This window comes from Oncorhynchus gorbuscha, unplaced genomic scaffold (assembly GCF_021184085.1).
Source record: "Oncorhynchus gorbuscha isolate QuinsamMale2020 ecotype Even-year unplaced genomic scaffold, OgorEven_v1.0 Un_scaffold_1401, whole genome shotgun sequence".
NCBI lineage: Eukaryota > Metazoa > Chordata > Actinopteri > Salmoniformes > Salmonidae > Oncorhynchus > Oncorhynchus gorbuscha.
In genome coordinates this window covers 1-20,327 of record NW_025746187.1, presented here as the reverse complement: position 1 = coordinate 20,327, position 20,327 = coordinate 1, and the positions used below count along the sequence as shown (strand labels likewise).

The following is a 20,327-nucleotide window of genomic DNA, read 5'->3' as shown; positions in this document are numbered from 1 at the left end:
TTACTATAGTCACTATTACTGTTACTATGGCCACTATTACTGTTACTATAGTCACTATCACTGTTACTATGTTCACTATTACTGTTACTATGGTCACTATTACTGTTACTATGGTCACTATTACTATGTTCACTATTACTGTTACTATGGTCACTATTACTGTTACTATGGTCACTATTACTATGGTCGCTATTACTGTTACTATAGTCACTATTACTGTTACTATAGTCACTATTACTGTTACTATAGTCACTATTACTGTTACTATAGTCACTATTACTATAGTCACTATTACTATAGTCACTGTTACTATAGTCACTATTACTGTTACTATAGTCACTATTACTGTTACTATAGTCACTATAACTGTTACTATAGTCACTATTACTGTTACTATAGTCACTATTACTGTTACTATAGTCACTATTACTGTTACTATAGTCACTATTACTGTTACTATAGTCACTATTACTGTTACTATAGTCACTATTACTATAGTCACTATTACTATAGTCACTGTTACTATAGTCACTATTACTGTTACTATAGTCACTATTACTGTTACTATAGTCACTATAACTGTTACTATAGTCACTATTACTGTTACTATAGTCACTATTACTGTTACTATAGTCACTATTACTGTTACTATAGTCACTATTACTGTTACTATGTTCACTATTACTGTTACTATGTTCACTATTACTGTTACTATGTTCACTATTACTGTTACTATAGTCACCATTACTGTTACTATAGTCACTATTAATATAGTCACTATTACTGTTACTATAGTAACTATCACTATGTTCACTATTACCGTTACTATGGTCACTATTACTGTTACTATAGTCACTATTACTGTTACTATAGTCACTATTACTATGGTCACTATTACTGTTAGTATAGTCACTATTACTGTTACTATAGTAACTGTTACTATGTTCACTATTACTGTTACTATGGTCACTATTAATATAGTCACTATTACTGTTACTATAGTAACTATCACTATGTTCACTATTACCATTACTATGGTCACTATTACTGTTACTATGTTCACTATTACTGTTACTATGGTCACGCTTACTGTTACTATAGTCACTATTACTATGTTCACTATTACTGTTACTATAGTCACTATAACTGTTACTATGGTCACTATTACTGTTACTATAGTCACAATTACTGTTGCTATGTTCACTATTACTGTTACTATGGTCACTATTACTGTTACTATGTTCACTATCACTGTTACTATGGTCACTATTACTGTTACTATGGTGACTATTAGTGTGTATTATTATATATGACCTATATGATCATAAACCTGTACTAGTGAACCAGTGACTGACTCAGTATTAATCATAGAATTCATGTTAGAATTTCACAGAATATTCAAGCTAATGTGTTGTCATGGTTGTGATGTGTTGTCATGTTATCATGAGTAGTGATGTGTTGTCATGGTTACCATGGGTAGTGATGCGTTGTCATGGTTATCATGAGTCGTGAGGTGTTGTCATGGTTATCAGGAGTAGTAGTGTGTTGCCACGGTTACCATGAGTGGTGTCATGTTGTCATGGTTACCATGAGTAGTGATTGCACTGTATCTCCAGGCATGATTAAGACTCACCAGTGTGTGCTGAGAGCCAGACAGGGCTTCTAGGATCTCATCTACGATACGGTCTGAGAGGAAGGAAGCCAGGCTCAGCTTTACCTCACTAGGAGAGAAACAGAGAGGGGAAGAGGAGAGAAACAGAGAGGGGAAGAGGAGAGAAACAGAGAGGGGAAGAGGAGAGAAACAGAGAGGGGAAGAGGAGAGAAACAGAGAGGGGAAGAGGAGAGAAACAGAGAGGGGAAGAGGAGAGAAACAGAGGGATGAAGAGGAGAGAAACAGAGAGGGGAAGAGGAGAGAAACAGAGAGGGGAAGAGGAGAGAAACAGAGGGATGAAGAGGAGAGAAACAGAGAGGGGAAGAGGAGAGAAACAGAGAGGGGAAGAGGAGAGAAACAGAGAGGGGAAGAGGAGAGAAACAGAGAGGGGAAAAGGAGAGAAACAGAGAGGGGAAGAGGAGAAAAACAGAGGGATGAAGAGGAGAGAAACAGAGAGGGGAAGAGGAGAGAAACAGAGAGGGGAAGAGGAGAGAAACAGAGGGATGAAGAGGAGAGAAACAGAGGGATGAAGAGGAGAGAAACAGAGGGATGAAGAGGAGAGAAACAGAGAGGGGAAGAGGAGAAAACAGAGGGATGAAGAGGAGAGAAACAGAGGGATGAAGAGAGAAACAGAGGGATGAAGAGGAGAGAAACAGAGAGGGGAAGAGGAGAAAACAGAGGGATGAAGAGGAGAAACAGATTGATGAAGAGAAGAAACAGAGAGGGGAAGAGGAAAAAACAGGGTTGAAGGAGAGAAATATATGGATGAAGAAGAGAGAAACAGATTGATGAAGAGGAGAGAAACAGAGGGATGAAGTCAGAAAGAGGAGAGAGGCTTCATTCATTCCCACTTCGCAGGGTCAACACTGAGAGGCAAGGCTGTGTGGGCCATCAGACCAGCAGGCTGTGAACAACCCCCTGGCGTTCTAAATGACAGTGTGAATCTACACTAGAAGTATAGACACCTGCACACTGTCCAACTACAGGACCAATAAGTGTGAATCTACACTAGAAGTATAGACACCTGCACACTGTCCAACAACAGGACCAATAAGTGGGAATCTACACTAGAAGTATAGACACCTGCACACTGTCCAACGACAGGACCAATAAGTGTGAATCTACACTAGAAGTATAGACACCTGCACACTGTCCAACAACAGGACCAATAAGTGGGAATCTACACTAGAAGTATAGACACCTGCACACTGTCCAACTACAGGACCAATAAGTGTGAATCTACACTAGAAGTATAGACACCTGCACACTGTCCAACTACAGGACCAATAAGTGGGAATCTAACAATCAGGGCCACTGCTATGACCTTAACACAGACAGGCACAGAGGACACAGACAGTGACAGAGGACACAGACAGTGACAGAGGACACAGACAGTGACAGAGGACACAGACAGTGACAGAGGACACAGACAGTGACATAGGACACAGACAGAGGACACAGACAGTGACAGAGGACACAGACAGTGACATAGGACACAGACAGAGGACACAGACAGTGACAGAGGACACACACAGTGACAGAGGACACAGACAGTGACAGAGGACACAGACAGTGACAGAGGACACAGACAGTGACAGAGGACACAGACAGAGGACACAGACAGTGACAGAGGACACAGACAGTGACATAGGACACAGACAGAGGACACAGACAGTGACAGAGGACACAGACAGTGACATAGGACACAGACAGTGACAGAGGACACAGACAGTGACAGAGGACACAGACAGTGACAGAGGACACAGACAGTGACAGAGGACACAGACAGAGGACACAGACAGTGACAGAGGACACAGACAGTGACAGAGGACACAGACAGTGACATAGGACACAGACAGAGGACACAGACAGTGACAGAGGACACAGACAGTGACAGAGGACACAGACAGTGACAGAGGACACAGACAGTGACAGAGGACACAGACAGTGACAGAGGACACAGACAGTGACATAGATGACACAGACAGGGACAGAGGACACAGACAGAGGACACAGACAGTGACAGAGGACACAGACAGAGGACACAGACAGTGACAGAGGACACAGACAGAGGACACAGACAGTGACAGAGGACACAGACAGTGACAGAGGACACAGACAGTGACAGAGGACACAGACAGTGACAGAGGACACAGACAGTGACAGAGGACACAGACAGACACGTCACCTGTGTAGATAACACAATATAAAAACAGTTACACCAGGATTCTGCTTCTCAATGTACTCAGGCTTGTCAGCCAGAGGTCATAGTTCATTCAGCCAAGAGAACAAGGACATGGAGGTTAGTGATTTCAGGACAACAGCAAAAAGTCTGGACATCATTAGTGTGGAGTGAAGTCTTGTCATATAAAGACATGATACACCTCTAGTCTCACCTGATCTTGTTGATGATGTCGACTCCAGACTGTTCCAGCAGGGTGTTCTTGACGAAACTACGGGGAACCACCATCTTCGCTGTGCTGGCTTTGATCAGGTCCTGACGAAGGTTAGTCTTCCTCATCACATGGGGACAGAGACCCTCCGCAGCATCCACCATGGACTCCAACAGACCCTGGAAAGATGAGCTATAAGACATCACATCTAGACATCCACCACGGACTCCATCACATCTAGACATCCACCACGGACTCCATCACATCTAGACATCCACCACGGACTCCATCACATCTAGACATCCACCACGGACTCCATCACATCTAGACATCCACCACGGACTCCATCACATCTAGACATCCACCACGGACTCCATCACATCTAGACATCCACCACGGACTCCATCACATCTAGACATCCACCACGGACTCCATCACATCTAGACATCCACCACGGACTCCATCACATCTAGACATCCACCACGGACTCCATCACATCTAGACATCCACCACGGACTCCATCACATCTAGACATCCACCAAGGACTCCATCACATCTAGACATCCACCACGGACTCCATCACATCTAGACATCCACCACGGACTCCATCACATCTAGACATCCACCACGGACTCCATCACATCTAGACATCCACCACGGACTCCATCACATCTAGACATCCACCACGGACTCCATCACATCTAGACATCCACCACGGACTCCATCACATCTAGACATCCACCACGGACTCCATCACATCTAGACATCCACCACGGACTCCATCACATCTAGACATCCACCACGGACTCCATCACATCTAGACATCCACCACGGACTCCATCACATCTAGACATCCACCACGGACTCCATCACATCTAGACATCCACCACGGACTCCATCACATCTAGACATCCACCACGGACTCCATCACATGTAGACAACCACCACGGACTCCATCACATTTAGACAACCACCACGGACTCCATCACATGTAGACATCCCCCATCACGTCTAGACATCCACCACGGACTCCATCACATCTAGACATCCACCACGGACACCATAACATCTAGACATCCACCACGGACTCCATCACATCTAGACATCCACCACGGACTCCATCACATCTAGACATCCACCACGGACTCCATCACATCTAGACATCCACCACGGACTCCATCACATCTAGACATCCACCACGGACTCCATCACATCTAGACATCCACCACGGACTCCATCACATCTAGACATCCACCACGGACTCCATCACATCTAGACATCCACCACGGACTCCATCACATCTAGACATCCACCACGGACTCCATCACATATAGACATCCACCACGGACTCCATCACATCTAGACATCCACCACGGACTCCATCACATTCTAGACATCCACCACGGACTCCATCACATCTAGACATCCACCACGGACTCCATCACATCTAGACATCCACCACGGACTCCATCATAGACATCCACCACGGACTCCATCACATCTAGACATCCACCACGGACTCCATCACATCTAGACATCCACCACGGACTCCATCACATCTAGACATCCACCACGGACTCCATCACATCTAGACATCCACCAGGACTCCATCACATCTAGACATCCACCACGGACTCCATCACATCTAGACATCCACCACGGACTCCATCACATCTAGACATCCACCACGGACTCCATCACATGTAGACAACCACCACGGACTCCATCACATTTAGACAACCACCACGGACTCCATCACATGTAGACATCCCCCATCACGTCTAGACATCCACCACGGACTCCATCACATCTAGACATCCACCACGGACTCCATCACATCTAGACATCCACCACAGACTCCATCACATGTAGACATCCACCACGGACTCCATCACATGTAGACATCCACCACGGACTCCATCACATGTAGACATCCACCACGGACTCCATCACATCTAGACATCCACCACGGACTCCATCACATCTAGACATCCACCACAGACTCCATCACATCTAGACATCCACCACGGACTCCATCACATCTAGACATCCACCACGGACACCATCACATCTAGACATCCACCACGGACTCCATCACATCTAGACATCCACCACGGACTCCATCACATCTAGACATCCACCACGGACTCCATCACATCTAGACATCCACCACGGACTCCATCACATCCAGACATCCACCACGGACTCCATCACATCTAGACATCCACCACGGACTCCATCACATCTAGACATCCACCACGGACTCCATCACATCTAGACATCCACCACGGACTCCATCAGATCTAGACATCCACCACGGACTCCATCACATCTAGACATCCACCACGGACTCCATCACATCTAGACATCCACCACGGACTGTATATGTGTGTGTGTATGTGTGTGTGTCAGGCTCCCTCACAGAACTCCTTCTCTCTGCTCTGATTACAGGCTGAGGGAAACATACCAGCTCCTCTGCTGACACAACAACAACCACAGCGTTAAGGCCTGGGAGTTACGAACATAGGAGGACCCCTGCATAATCCAGCTCTGGACGTCTCAACAGTCAATATGTCTGAGGGGCTGGGAAAACAGGTGAATACGCAGGGCTATGTGTGTGTGTGTGTGTGTGTGTGTGTGTGTGTGTGTGTGTGGGTGGCTGGGGGGGGTCTGGAGGGCGGAGAGAGACGAGACTGTTAACTCAGGAGTCTGCCTACCTGCCAAGAATGTACTGCTGCCCAAACCGATAACATCCGCTCTGGTCAAACTGTCTTTTAGGATTTCAGAACTCTGCTCTTTTGAAACAAACACCTTTCTGGAGATGGATCCTGTTCGAGCATCATATTCTAGTCTAATTTATAGACAGATATCTTGTTTTACCCATTTTTCTCGCCAATTTCGATCTTGTCTCATCGCTGCAACTCCCCAACGGGTTCGGGGAGGCGAAGGTGGAGTCAGCGTCCTCCGAAATATGACCCGCCAAACCGCGCTTCTTCTTAACACCCGCCCTCTTAACCCGGGAGGCTAGCCACATGTGCCACACTATGAGACTCCCGATCACGGCCGGTTGTGATACAGCCCGGGATCGAACCCGGTCTGTAGTGACGCCTCTAGCTCTGCGAGGCTGTGTCTTAGACCGCTGCGCCACTCGGGAGGCCCCTCATCAACATTTTGACCCATCATCAGTTTTCTTCAAACACTGACTTCCTTGACTTTTTGTGCCTGTTTAAAACCATGGCCCCCCTCCCTACCTGTAGCTGTTCATCCATGACCCTGGCCACCTCTCCAGCCATGGACTCCAGTTTCTCCTGGATGGGTCCTACTGACTGACCGTTGACCTCTTCTCTGGACGCTGCTCCCAGGTGGTACAGGTTAGGAAGCAGCTGGGGGGAGGAGAATAGAGAGCAGGAGGAGAAGAGGAGGAAGAGAGGGGAGAGGGGGAAGAGAGGGGAGAGGAGGAGGAGGAAGAGAGGGGAGAGGAGGACAGGAGGAGGAGAGGAGGACAGGAGGAGGAGAGGAGGAAGAGAGAGGAGAGGAGGAAGAGAGGGGAGAGGAGGACAGGAGGAGAGGAGGAAGAGAGGGGAGAGGAGGAGGAGGAGGAAGAGAGTGGAGAGGAGGACAGGAGGAGGAGAGGAGGAAGAGAGGGGAGAGGGGGAAGAGAGGGGAGAGGAGGAGGAGGAGAGGAGGAAGAGAGGGGAGAGGAGGACAGGAGGAGAGGAGGAAGAGAGGGGAGAGGAGGAGGAAGAGAGGGAGAGGGAGGACAGGAGGAGGAGAGGAGGAAGAGAGGGGAGAGGGAAGAGAGAGGGAGAGGAGGAGGAGGAGGGGGAGAGGACAGAGGAGGAGAGGAGGAGGAGGAGAGAGGGGGAGAGGAGGACAGGAGGAGAGGGAGGGGAGAGGAGGAGGAGGGAGAAGACAGGAGGAAAGGAGAGGACAGGAGGAGGAGAGGAGGAAGAGAGGGGAGAGGAGGACAGGAGGAAAGGAGAGGACAGGAGGAGGAGAGGAGGAAGAGAGGGGAGAGGAGGTCAGGAGGAGGAGAGGAGGAGGAGGAGAGGACAGGAGGAGGAGAGGAGGAGGAGGAAAGGAGAGGAGAGGAAAGGAGGAGAGAGAGAGGGAGAGGGAGGAGGAGAGGGAGAGGGAGAGGACAGGAGGAGAGGAGGAGGAGAGGAGGAGGAGAGGAGGGAAGAGAGGGGGAGAGGAGGTCAGGAGGAGGAGAGGACAGGAGGAGGAGAGGAGGGGAGGAAAAGGAGAGGAGGGGAGAGGACAGGAGGAGGAGAGGAGGAGGAAAGGAGAGGAGGGAGAGAGGAGGAGAGGACAGAGGGGAGAGGAGGAGGACAGGAGGAGAGGACAGGAGGAGGAGAGGGAGGAAGAGAGGGGAGAGGAGGTCAGGAGGAGAGGAGGTCAAGAGGAGGAGGAGAGAGGAGGGAGAGGAGGAGGAGAGGACAGGAGGAGGAGAGGAGGAGGAGGAGGAGGGAGGAGGAGAGGAGAGGACAGGAGGAGGAGAGGAGGAGGAGAGGAGGAAAAGGGTTAGAAAAGAGTTGTAACATTCAAAATGTTGGATTATGGGTTAGATCTTAACTAAATGCCCAGAGTCAAATGACCAGTCACCGTTTGGAGTTCCTGGCATCTTCATCAGGCTTTCAGCCACCTTGACGTCGTCTAACACCACGTCTGTCTCAGAGTTCCTCAGGGAGTTGACATGGTCCTGGACTTTCACACAGATCCTGTCAATCATCTGAAGAAGAAGAAGAGTGTGAGACAGGAACAAAGCAGTTATCTGTCTAGCAGTGAAACCTAATACAGACAATCTGAGAGGAATAGTAGACTGGACTTCAGAGCATCTTGAGGACAAACTTGAATCATCTTCAGATGACAATACCATCCCTTCACGAATCACTAAGAATCCTCTCAAATGACATCGTGGAAATACAAACCGTCACACATCTACACCATGAAAATGAATCACTAAGAATCGTGTCTCATCTTCACCATGAAATGAATCACTAAGAATCATGTCTCATTTTCACCCTCATTTTCACCATGAAATGAATCACTAAGCATCGTGTCTCACATAGCTGGTGTAACCGAGTCAGGTTTGTAGGCCTCCTTGCTCCTACATGCTTTTTTTAGTTCTGCCACAAATGTTCTACAGGATTGAGGTCAGGGCTTTGTGATGGCCACTCCAATACCTTGAATTTGTTGTCCTTAAGCCATTTTGCCACAACTTTGAAGTATGCTTGGGGGTCATTGCCCATTAGGAAGACCCCATTGAAACCGAGCTTTAACTTCCTGACTGATGTTTTGAGATGTTTCAATATATCCACATCATTTTCCTTCCTCATGACTCCATCTATTTTATGAAGTGCACCAGTCCCTCCTGCAGCAACCTCAGTGTTAACCAGTGGTCAGGGGAGACAGTTTCACAGGAGGGTGATTACAGGCTGTTAGTGAAACACAATGCATGTTACTGACCCCACCATGCTCAACAAGTCAACCCCCAAAATCGATGTTCTGACCCCACCAGCTATGACCCCCATGTTACTGACCCCATGTTGCTGACCCCCATGTTGCTGACCCCCATGTTACTGACCCCATGTTGTCACTGACCCCCGTGTTACTGACACCCCCGTGTTACTGACCCTGTGTTACTGACCCCCGTGTTACTGATGGCCCCCGTGTTGCTGACCCCCGTGCTGCTGACTGACCCCCCGTGTTGCTGACCCCCCATGTTACTGACCCCCCCATGTTACTGACCCCGTGTTACTGACCCCCATGCAGCCCCCATGTTACTGACCCCCCCATGTTTGTCCTTACCCCATTTGTTGCTGACCCCACATGTTTGCTGACCCCATGTTACTGTGGACCCCCCCCCATGTTACTGACCCCCATGTTGCTGACCCCATGGTTTTACTCCCTCTGACCCCGGCTGTATTTAGATGGTGCTGTGTTTTTAAATACTGTTGAGCTGTGTGTCACCTGCTGAGTGGTGGTGGTAACGATGCCCTGCTGGGAGGCGGTAGGCCTGCTCCTGGAGGTATTGACGAGTCTCATGGTTCCGGAACAGGTAGTTCTCAATCTGAAGAGAGCAGAGAGCATTACTCTGTCAGACATTTGTCATAGCAATGATATCCAAGTAGCAAAATGGTTATAAATCATAGATTTTGTTATTGTATTTGTGTGTGAGGTGAATATATATGTTAGAATTGTTTTTGTACCCAGACTACACAACAAATCCCAATTGGAAAAATAATCATATTGATTGATAGTTCAACCAGGTCCTCAGAGGTTTGAAGAGTCTGACTCACCTTCTGTCTTCTCTGGGCTTTAAGAGTCTGACTCAACTTCAGTCTTCTCTGGCTGGCTTTAAGAGACTGACTCACCTTCAGTCTTCTCTGGGCTTTAAGAGACTGACTCACCTTCAGTCACCTTCAGTCTCTGGGCTTTAAGAGTCTGACTCACCTTCAGTCTTCTCTGGGCTTTAAGAGACTGACTCACCTTCAGTCTCTCTGGGCTGGCTTTAAGAGACTGACTCACCTTCAGTCTTCTCTGGGCTTTAAGAGTCTGACTCACCTTCAGTCTTCTCTGGGCTTTAAGAGTCTGACTCACCTTCAGTCTTTTTCTGGGCTTTAAGAGTCTGACTCACCTTCAGTCTTCTCTGGGCTGGCTTTAAGAGTCTGACTCAACTTCAGTCTTCTCTGGGCTTTAAGAGACTGACTCACCTTCAGTCTCTCTGGGCTTTAAGAGTCTGACTCACCTTCAGTCTTCTCTGGGCTTTAAGAGTCTGACTCACCTTGAGCAGGGCATCCTCAGTCTTCTCTGGGCTTTAAGAGACTGACTCACCTTGAGCAGGGCATCCTCAGTCTTCTCTGGGCTTTAGGAGACTGGCTCACCTTGAGCAGGGCATCCTCAGTCTTCTCTGAGCTTTAAGAGACTGACTAACCTTGAGCAGGGCATCCTCAGTCTTCTCTGGGCTGGCTTTAAGAGACTGACTCACCTTGAGCAGGGCATCCTCACTCTTCTCTGGGCTTGGCTTTAAGAGACTGACTAACCTTGAGCAGGGCATCCTCAGTCTTCTCTGGCTTTAAGAGACTGACTAACCTTGAGCAGGGCATCCTCAGTCTTTCTGGGCTGGCTTTAAGAGTCTGACTCAACTTCAGTCTTCTCTGGGCTTTAAGAGTCTGACTCACCTTCAGTCTTCTCTGGGCTTTAAGAGTCTGACTCACCTTCAGTCTTCTCTGGGCTGGCTTTAAGAGACTGACTCACCTTCAGTCTTCTCTGGGCTTTAAGAGTCTGACTCACCTTCAGTCTTCTGTGCTTTAAGAGTCTGACTCACCTTCAGTCTTCTCTGGGCTGGCTTTAAGAGTCTGACTCAACTTCAGTCTTCTCTGGGCTTTAAGAGTCTGACTCACCTTCAGTCTTCTCTGGGCTGGCTTTAAGAGTCTGACTCACCTTCAGTCTTCTCTGGGCTTTAAGAGTCTGACTCACCTTCAGTCTTCTCTGGGCTTTAAGAGTCTGACTCACCTTCAGTCTTCTCTGGGCTGGCTTTAAGAGACTGACTCACCTTGAGCAGGGCATCCTCAGTCTTCTCTGGGCTTTAAGAGACTGACTCACATTGAGCAGGGCATCCTCAGTCTTCTGGGCTGGCTTTAAGAGACTGACTAACCTTGAGCAGGGCATCCTCAGTCTCTCTGGGCTGGCTTTAAGAGACTGACTCACTGCCTCTTCAGCAGGGCATCCTCAGTCTTCTCTGGCTTTAAGAGACTGACTCACCTTGAGCAGGGCATCCTCAGTCTTCTCTGGGCTTTAAGAGACTGACTCACCTCTGAGCAGGGCATCCTCAGTCTTCTCTGGGCTTTAAGAGACTGACTCACCTTCAGCAGGGCATCCTCAGTCTTTCTGGGCTTTAAGAGACTGACCTCACCTTCAGCAGGGCGTCCTCAGTCTTCTCTGGGCTTTAAGAGACTGACTCACCTTGAGCAGGGCGTCCTCAGTCTTCTCTGGGCTTTAAGAGACTGACTCACCTTCAGCAGGGCATCCTCAGTCTTCTCTGGGCTTTAAGAGACTGACTCACCTTGAGCAGGGCATCCTCAGTCTTCTCTGGGCTTTAAGAGACTGACTCACCTTCAGCAGGGCGTCCTCAGTCTTCTGGGCTGGGCTGGCTTTGAGAGCCTGGGAGATGCATCGATGATGGGGATAGGCATGAAACCGGATGGTGAAGTTTGTCAAGGAGATGGACGGTCTCATAAATTTAGCATAGTTTAAACAGATAGTATAATGTACTTATTCATTCCAGTCATATTTAACCAGAAATTGTCATTCATATTTAAACAGATATTACTCACCTTCAGTTAGTTATAGAAATCTGAATTGGTTTAAAAGCCAGTCATGAACTAACACAGTATCTGATTCAACTAAAATTATATAATTTTAGCAATATAATGTGTATGAAGTATCTGATTCAACTAAAATGATTCTATCTTTTAGCATTATAATGCATACAGTATCTGTGTGTGTGTGTCCTGTGTCTGTGCGTGTGCGTGTGCCGTCAGCGTGTGCGTGTCTGTGCGTGTGCGCGTGTCTGTGTCTGTGCGTGTGCGTGTGCGTGTGCGTGGTAACGCGTGCGTGTGTCTGTCTGTGTGTGCGCTTGTGCGTGTGTGTCTGTGTCTGTGTGCGTGCTCTGTGTGTCTGTGCGTGTGTGTGTGTCTGTGTGTGTGTGTGTGTGTGTGTGTGTGTGTGTGTGTGTGTGTGTGTGTGTGTGTGTGTGTGTGTGTGTGTGTGTGTGTGTGTGTGTGTGTGTGTGTGTGTGTGTGTGTGTGTGTGTGTGTGTGTGTGTGTGTGTGTGTCTGTGTGTGTGCGAGCAGGGCATCGCGTGCGTGTGCGTGTGGGTGTAAGAGGGAGGGGCTCCAGCCCCTGGCTGCTGACAGAGAGAAGAGCAGGTCTGAAACAAGCCATTTCATCTCCTAATTGATTGTGACTTGACATCGTTAAGTGAGGTTACTGATCCTCTGCAGTTGGAAAGTCAGCCCAGAATAGTACATTAATAATGAGAGAGAGAGAGAGAGAGAGAGAGAGAGAGAGAGAGAGAGAGAGAGAGAGAGACTAGAGAGAGAGAGAGAGAGAGAGAGAAGAGCAAGAGAGAGAGAGAGAAAGAGAGACAGAGACAGACAGACAGAGAGATAGAGAGTAGAGACAGACAGAGACAGACAGAGAGAGAGAGAGAGAGACAGAGAGAGAGAGACAGAGAGAGAGAGAGAGAGAGAGAGAGAGAGAGAGACAGAGAGAAAGAGAGAGAGAGACAGAGAGAAAGAGAGAGAGAGAGAGAGAGAGAGAGAGAGAGAGAGAGAGAGAGAGAGAGAGAGAGAGAGAGAGAGACAGAGAGAGACAGAGAGAGAGAGACAGAGAGAGACAGAGAGAGAGAGACAGAGAGACAGAGAGAGAGAGACAGAGAGAGAGACAGAGAGAGAGAGAGAGAGACAGAGAGAGAGAGACAGAGAGAGAGAGAGAGAGAGAGACAGAGAGACAGAGAGAGAGAGAGAAGTTTGGGACTGAACTGATTGAGTGTCTGTCTCTCAGGTGAAGCAGCTCAACGGTAGATTCATTCTTCATCTGTAGTCAGAAAGGCCTCAGTGTGTCACTAAAGGGAATACTTTAGTAGTAGACTTCTCTAGTAGACCCAGGGTGTTTACCTAAAGATGGCCACTTCTCTAGTAGACCCAGGGTGTTTACCTAAAGATGGCCACTTCTCTAGTAGACCCAGGGTGTTTACCTAAAGATGGCCACTTCTCTAGTAGACCCAGGGTGTTTACCTAAAGATGGCCACTTCTCTAGTAGACCCAGGGTGTTTACCTAAAGATGGCCACTTCTCTAGTAGACCCAGGGTGTTTACCTAAAGATGGCCACTTCTCTAGTAAACCCAGGATGTTTACCTAAAGATGGCCACTTCTCTAGTAAACCCAGGGTGTTTACCTAAAGATGGCCACTTCTCTAGTGTTTACCTAAAGATGGCCACTTCTCTAGTTGTTTACCTAAAGATGGCCACTTCTCTAGTTGTTTACCTAAAGATGGCCACTTCTCTAGTAGTTTACCTAAAGATGGCCACTTCTCTAGTAGTTTACCTAAAGATGGCCACTTCTCTAGTAGTTTACCTAAAGATGGCCACTTCTCTTAGTAGTTTACCTAAAGATGGCCACTTCTCTAGTAGTTTACCTAAAGATGGCCACTTCTCAGTAGTTTACCTAAAGATGGCCACTTCTCTAGTTGTTTACCTAAAGATGGCCACTTCTCTAGTTGTTTACCTAAAGATGGCCACTTCTCTAATAAACCCAGGGTGTTTACCTAAAGATAGCCAGTTATCTCTTAGTTATAGTCCCTCTTCCCTGGACTCTATGTAAACTGGAAACCATATATCCTGAGGATGCATTTATTGTAGCTGACAGTGAGGTGAAGAAGGCGTAATACGCCTCTTCAACCTCAGGAGGCTGAAGAAATGTGGCTTGTCACCCAAAACCCTGACAAACTTTTACGGATGCACAATCGAGAGCATCCTGACGGGCTGTATCACCGCCTGGTACGGCAACTGCACCGCCTTCAACCGCAGGACTCTCAGAGGGTAGTGAGGACTGCACAACGCATCACCGGGGCAAACTACCTGCCCTCCAGGACACATACAGCACCCGATGTCACAGGAAGGCCAAAAAGATCATCAGGACATCAACCACCCGAGCCACTGCCTGTTACCCCCACTATCATCAGAAGCGAGGTCAGTACAGATGCATCACAGCTGGGACCGAGAGACTGAAAACAGCTTCTATCTCAAGGCCATCAGACTGTTAAACAGCCATCACTAGCACAGAGGCTGCTGCCTACATTGAGACCCAATCACTGGCCACTTTAATAAATAGATCACTAGTCACTCTAAACAATGCCACTTTAAATAACGGCACTTTAATCATGTTTACATATCTTACATCACACGTATATACTGAATTTTATACCATCTATTGCATCTTGCCTATGCCGCTCTGTCATTGTTCATCCATATATTTATATGTACTGTATATATTCTTATTCCATTCCTTTACTTAGATTTGTGTATATTAGGTAGTTGTTGTGGAATTGTTAGATTACTTGTTAGATATTTACTGTACTGTCAGAACTAGAAGCACAAGCATTTCACTACACTCGCATTAAAATCTGCTAACCATGTGTACAGTGACGGTCTCTCTCCCTCTCTCCTCTCTCCTTATCTCCCCCTTCTCTTTCCCTCTACCCTCCATTTATCCCCTTCTCTCTCCCTCTCCTATCTCCATTTCTCCTCTTCCTCTCCCCACTCTCCCTCTATCTCTCCCCTCTCTCTCTCCCTCTCTATTTCCATTTATCCCCTTCTCTCTTCCTCTCCATTTCTCCTCTTTCTCTTCCTCTCCCCACTCTCCCTTCTATCTCTCCTCATCTCTCTCTCTCTCTCTCTCTCTCTCTCTCTCTCTCTCTCTCTCTCTCTCTCTCTCTCTCTCTCTCTCTCTCTCTCTCTCTCTCTCTCTCTCTCTCTCTCTCTCTCTCTCTCTCTCTCTCTCTCTCTCTCTCTCTCTCCTATCTCCTCTCCTCTCTCCCTCTCCCTCATCTCTTCCCTTCTCTCCCCTTTCTCTCTCTCTCTCCAAATATCTCCTCTCCTCTCCCCACTCTCCCTCTCTCCATCTCTTCCCTTCTCTCTCCCCTTTCTACCTCTCTCTCTCCAAATCTCTCCTCTCCTCATCTCTTCCCTTCTCTCTCCCCTTTCTCCCTCTCTCTCCCTCCATCTCTCCCCACTCTCTCCATCTCTCCCCTTTCTCCCTCTCACCATTACTCCCCTCTCTCCCATCTCTCCTCTCCTCTCTCCATCCTCTCCTCTCTCCATCTCTCCCTCTCCATCGCTCCCCTTTCTACCCCTCTCTCTCCCCATCTCTCCTCTCCCTCCCTCTCCCCATCTCTCGCCCTCTCCTCTCTCAATCTCTTCCTTCTCTCTTCCTCTATCCATCTCTCTCCCTCTCCATCTCTTCCTTCTCTCCCCATCTCTCCTCTCTTCTCTCCCCATCTCTCCTCTCTTCTCTCTCCCTCTCCATCTCTTCCTTCACCCCTCTCCCCATCTCTCTCCACCATGTGTACCACAGGGTCCACATCCATCCTCATCACAAAGCAAATTACAAATCACCAGCCTCCCAGATTCCTCACAGGGTGCCTAGTTAAGCTCCAGCCAGCCAACGTTTATTGTTATGCAGCAATTACAGAATGTAGATTCTATTTAAATGAGGATGAAACAAAGAAACTGCCCAGACACTCATGACTGAGTGGATTCTAATATCATTCAGCTCTAAATTCATAGACAGCCAATCAAATGGTGCCCTGTCTGGTGCTTGTCTGCAATTCCTCCTCTCCCCCACCCTCTCTCTTCTCTCTCCCCCACCCTCTTTCTTCTTTCTCCCTATCCTATTTCTCTCCTGCTGCACCCTCCACTCTCTCTTTTCCTCCCCCTCCCTCTACCTCTCTGTCTCTCTGCTAACCCTCCCTCTCTCCCCTCCACCCTGTCTCTCTCCCAGGGATCTCTCTCTCAGGCCCAAGTAAACAGAGCAGAGAGGTCCCCCCCCTCTAACCACACTGTTTTCTCTCCTCACCACAGCTTCCTCCTGTATCCTCTACCTCTCTGTATCTCTGCTAAGTGTTTCTGGTCTAATAATTCACCTCAGTAGTGGTTAGAGTGGAGAAGACGGCTGGTAGCCCTGATGGTTAGAGTCTCTCCCCCTCCTCTCTCTAGTCTTAGAGTCTCTCTCTCCAGGTAGCCTAGTGCTTAGAGTCTTTTCCTCCCCCTCTAACCTCTGTGGTTAGAGTGGAGGCTTCCTCCCAATGGTTACCTCTGGTCTCTCGGAAAGTAAGCCTAGTCTCTCTAGAGTCTCTCTTTCCTCCCTCCTCTAGTGGTTCTCTGGAGGGGCCCTGTCTCTCCTAGTGGTTAGAGTGGAGGGGCTCTCTCTCTAGCCTCCTGGTCTAGAGTCCTCTCTCTCTCTCCCCCTAATCTCTCTCTGGTTAGAGTGGAGGGGCGGCAGAGTGGCCTAATGGTTAGAGTGGAGGGGCGGCATCCCCCTCCTCTAGTGGTTAGAGTGTAGGGCCTAACCCTAGCTCTAGTGGATTTCTTTTGGAGGGGACCCCTCCTCAACCTCTGTCTCTCTGCCCTAGTGGTTAGAGTCTCCCCCTCATCTAGCCTAGTGGTTAGAGTGGAGGGCCTCCTCTGGCCTCTCTGGTTAGAGTGGAACCCTCCCTCTCTCCCCCTCCACCCTGCTCCTGTGCTTACAGGGATGGCAGTTTCTTGAGCCCAGAGCCAAGCAGGCAGAGAGGTACTGTCTTTCCACTGTTTTCTCTCCTCACCACAGCAGCCTGCTGTATCATCATTGTATTCTGGAAGTGTTTCTGGTCATAATAATTCACCACAGTAGTGGTTAGAGTGGAGGAATAGGCAGGTAGCCTGATGGTTAGAGTGGAGGGCGGCAGTGGCCTAGTGGTTAGAGTGTAGGGAATGACAGGTAGCCTAATGGTTAGGGAGTGGGAGAGGGCAGCAGATAACCCTGGTGGATGCAGATTGGTGCGGCTGGTAGCCTAGTGGTTAAGTGGAGAAGTTCCCGGCTGGTAGCCTAGTGGTTAGAGTGTAGGGACGGCAGGTAGCCTAGTGGTTAGAGTGTAGGGACGGCAGGTAGCCTAGTGGTTAGAGTGTAGGGACGGCAGGTAGCCTAGTGGTTAGAGTGTAGGGACGGCAGGTAGCCTAGTGGTTAGAGTGTAGGGACGGCAGGTAGCCTAGTGGTTAGAGTGTAGGGACGGCAGGTAGCCTAGTGGTTAGATCTCCATTGGTCCTCTGGTCATATTCACTACAGTACTAGCTCGATCTCCATTGGTCCTCTGGTCATATTCACTACAGTACTAGCTAGATCTCCATTGGTCCTCTGGTCATATTCACTACAGTACTAGCTAGATGTCCATTGGTCCTCTGGTCATATTCACTACAGTACTAGCTAGATCTCCATTGGTCCTCTGGTCATATTCACTACAGTACTAGCTAGATCTCCATTGGTCCTCTGGTCATATTCACTACAGTACTAGCTAGATGTCCATTGGTCCTCTGGTCATATTCACTACAGTACTAGCTAGATGTCCATTGGTCCTCTGGTCATATTCACTACAGTACTAGCTAGATGTCCATTGGTCCTCTGGTCATATTCACTACAGTACTAGCTAGATGTCCATTGGTCCTCTGGTCATATTCACTACAGTACTAGCTAGATGTCCATTGGTCCTCTGGTGGTGTTTCTGGCTCCCCATCACAGTATCTCTCCACCCAGGAGATCTATCTCTGACATCTCTTTCCAGAGGCTCTTCCATCCCCTCCTCCTCCTCGAGACATACTCATATGTCTGCTATATCCTTCCTGTTACAGCTTACACACACACACACACACACACACACACACACACACACACACACACACACACACACACACACACACACACACACACACACACACACACACACACACACACACACACACACACACACACACACACACACACACACACACACACACACACACACACAGACACACAGACACACACACAGACAATCCCATTGCTACTCACTTCTCCAGAGCAGCTGCTACATCCTGAAGACCTTGAGGACTGATGTTGTTCTTATCCCAGATCACCGTCCTGGTGAAACAGATCAGAATCATCAATCATTCACATATCAAACCATCTGAGACAGTCCTCTCCAAACCATCCCACTGTCTTGTTTCTACGGTAACACACTTTAACAGAGACAAACCGAGACAGTCCTCTCCTCTCCAAACCATCCCACTGTCTTGATTCTACGGTAACACACTTTAACAGAGAGACAAACCGAGACAGTCCTCTCCTCTCCAAACCATCCCACTGTCTTGTTTCTACGGTAACACACTTTAACAGAGAGACAAACTGAGACAGTCCTCTCCTCTCCAAACCATCCCACTGTCTTGTTTCTACGGTAACACACTTTAACAGAGAGACAAACTGAGACAGTCCTCTCCTCTCCAAACCATCCCACTGTCTTGTTTCTACGGTAACACACTTTAACAGAGAGACAAACCGAGACAGTCCTCTCATCTCCAAACCATCCCACTGTCTTGTTTCTACGGTAACACACTTTAACAGAGAGACAAACTGAGACAGTCCTCTCCAAACCATCCCACTGTCTTGTTTCTACGGTAACACACTTTAACAGAGAGACAAACTGAGACAGTCCTCTCCTCTCCAAACCATCCCACTGTCTTGTTTCTACGGTAACACACTTTAACAGAGAGACAAACTGAGACAGTCCTCTCCTCTCCAAACCATCCCACTGTCTTGATTCTACGGTAACACACTTTAACAGAGAGACAAACCGAGACAGTCCTCTCCTCTCCAAACCATCCCACTGTCTTGTTTCTACGGTAACACACTTTAACAGAGAGACAAACCGAGACAGTCCTCTCCTCTCCAAACCATCCCACTGTCTTGTTTCTACGGTAACACACTTTAACAGAGAGACAAACTGAGACAGTCCTCTCCTCTCCAAACCATCATCAGAGTGTCTGAGACAGTCCCCTCCTCACCTTAGTTTGCTGTTGATCTGCAGGGCCTTGGCCAGCATCAGAGTGTCTGAGACAGTCCCCTCCTCACCTTAGTTTGCTGTTGATCTGCAGGGCCTTGGCCAGCATCAGAGTGTCTGAGACAGTCCTCTCCTCACCTTAGTTTGCTGTTGATCTGCAGGGCCTTGGCCAGCATCAGAGTGTCTGAGACAGTCCTCTCCTCACCTTAGTTTGCTGTTGATCTGCAGGGCCTTGGCCAGCATCTTAGCCCCCATGTCTCCCATGGCGTTCCCACTGATATCCACCCTGGTCAGACTGGTGTTGCTGCCCAGAGCATTCAGCACAATGGTCAGGTCCGTCTTCAGCTTAGAGTCAGCCAGGGACAGAGACGTCAGGGGCTGCAGGGGGACAAAGAATACTCAATCATTCATTCAATAAATCAATGTATTTATATAGCCCTTTTACATCAGCTGAGCTTTTACAGTAACCCAGCCTAAACCCTAACCATTTTACAGTAACCTCAGCCTAAACCCTAACCCTTTTACAGTAACCTAGCCTAAAACCTAACCATTTTACAGTAACCTCAGCCTAAACCCTAACCCTTTTACAGTAACCTAGCCTAAACCCTAACCCTTTTACAGTAACCTCAGCCTAAACCCTAACCCTTTTACAG

General features: G+C 48.2%; 1 pseudogene; it reads right to left on the bottom strand.

Moving 5' to 3' along the window:
- Positions 1-20,052, bottom strand: part of LOC124022471 — a 50,267-nt pseudogene extending 30,215 nt beyond the window's left edge.
- Positions 20,053-20,327: the final 275 nt, after the last annotated feature.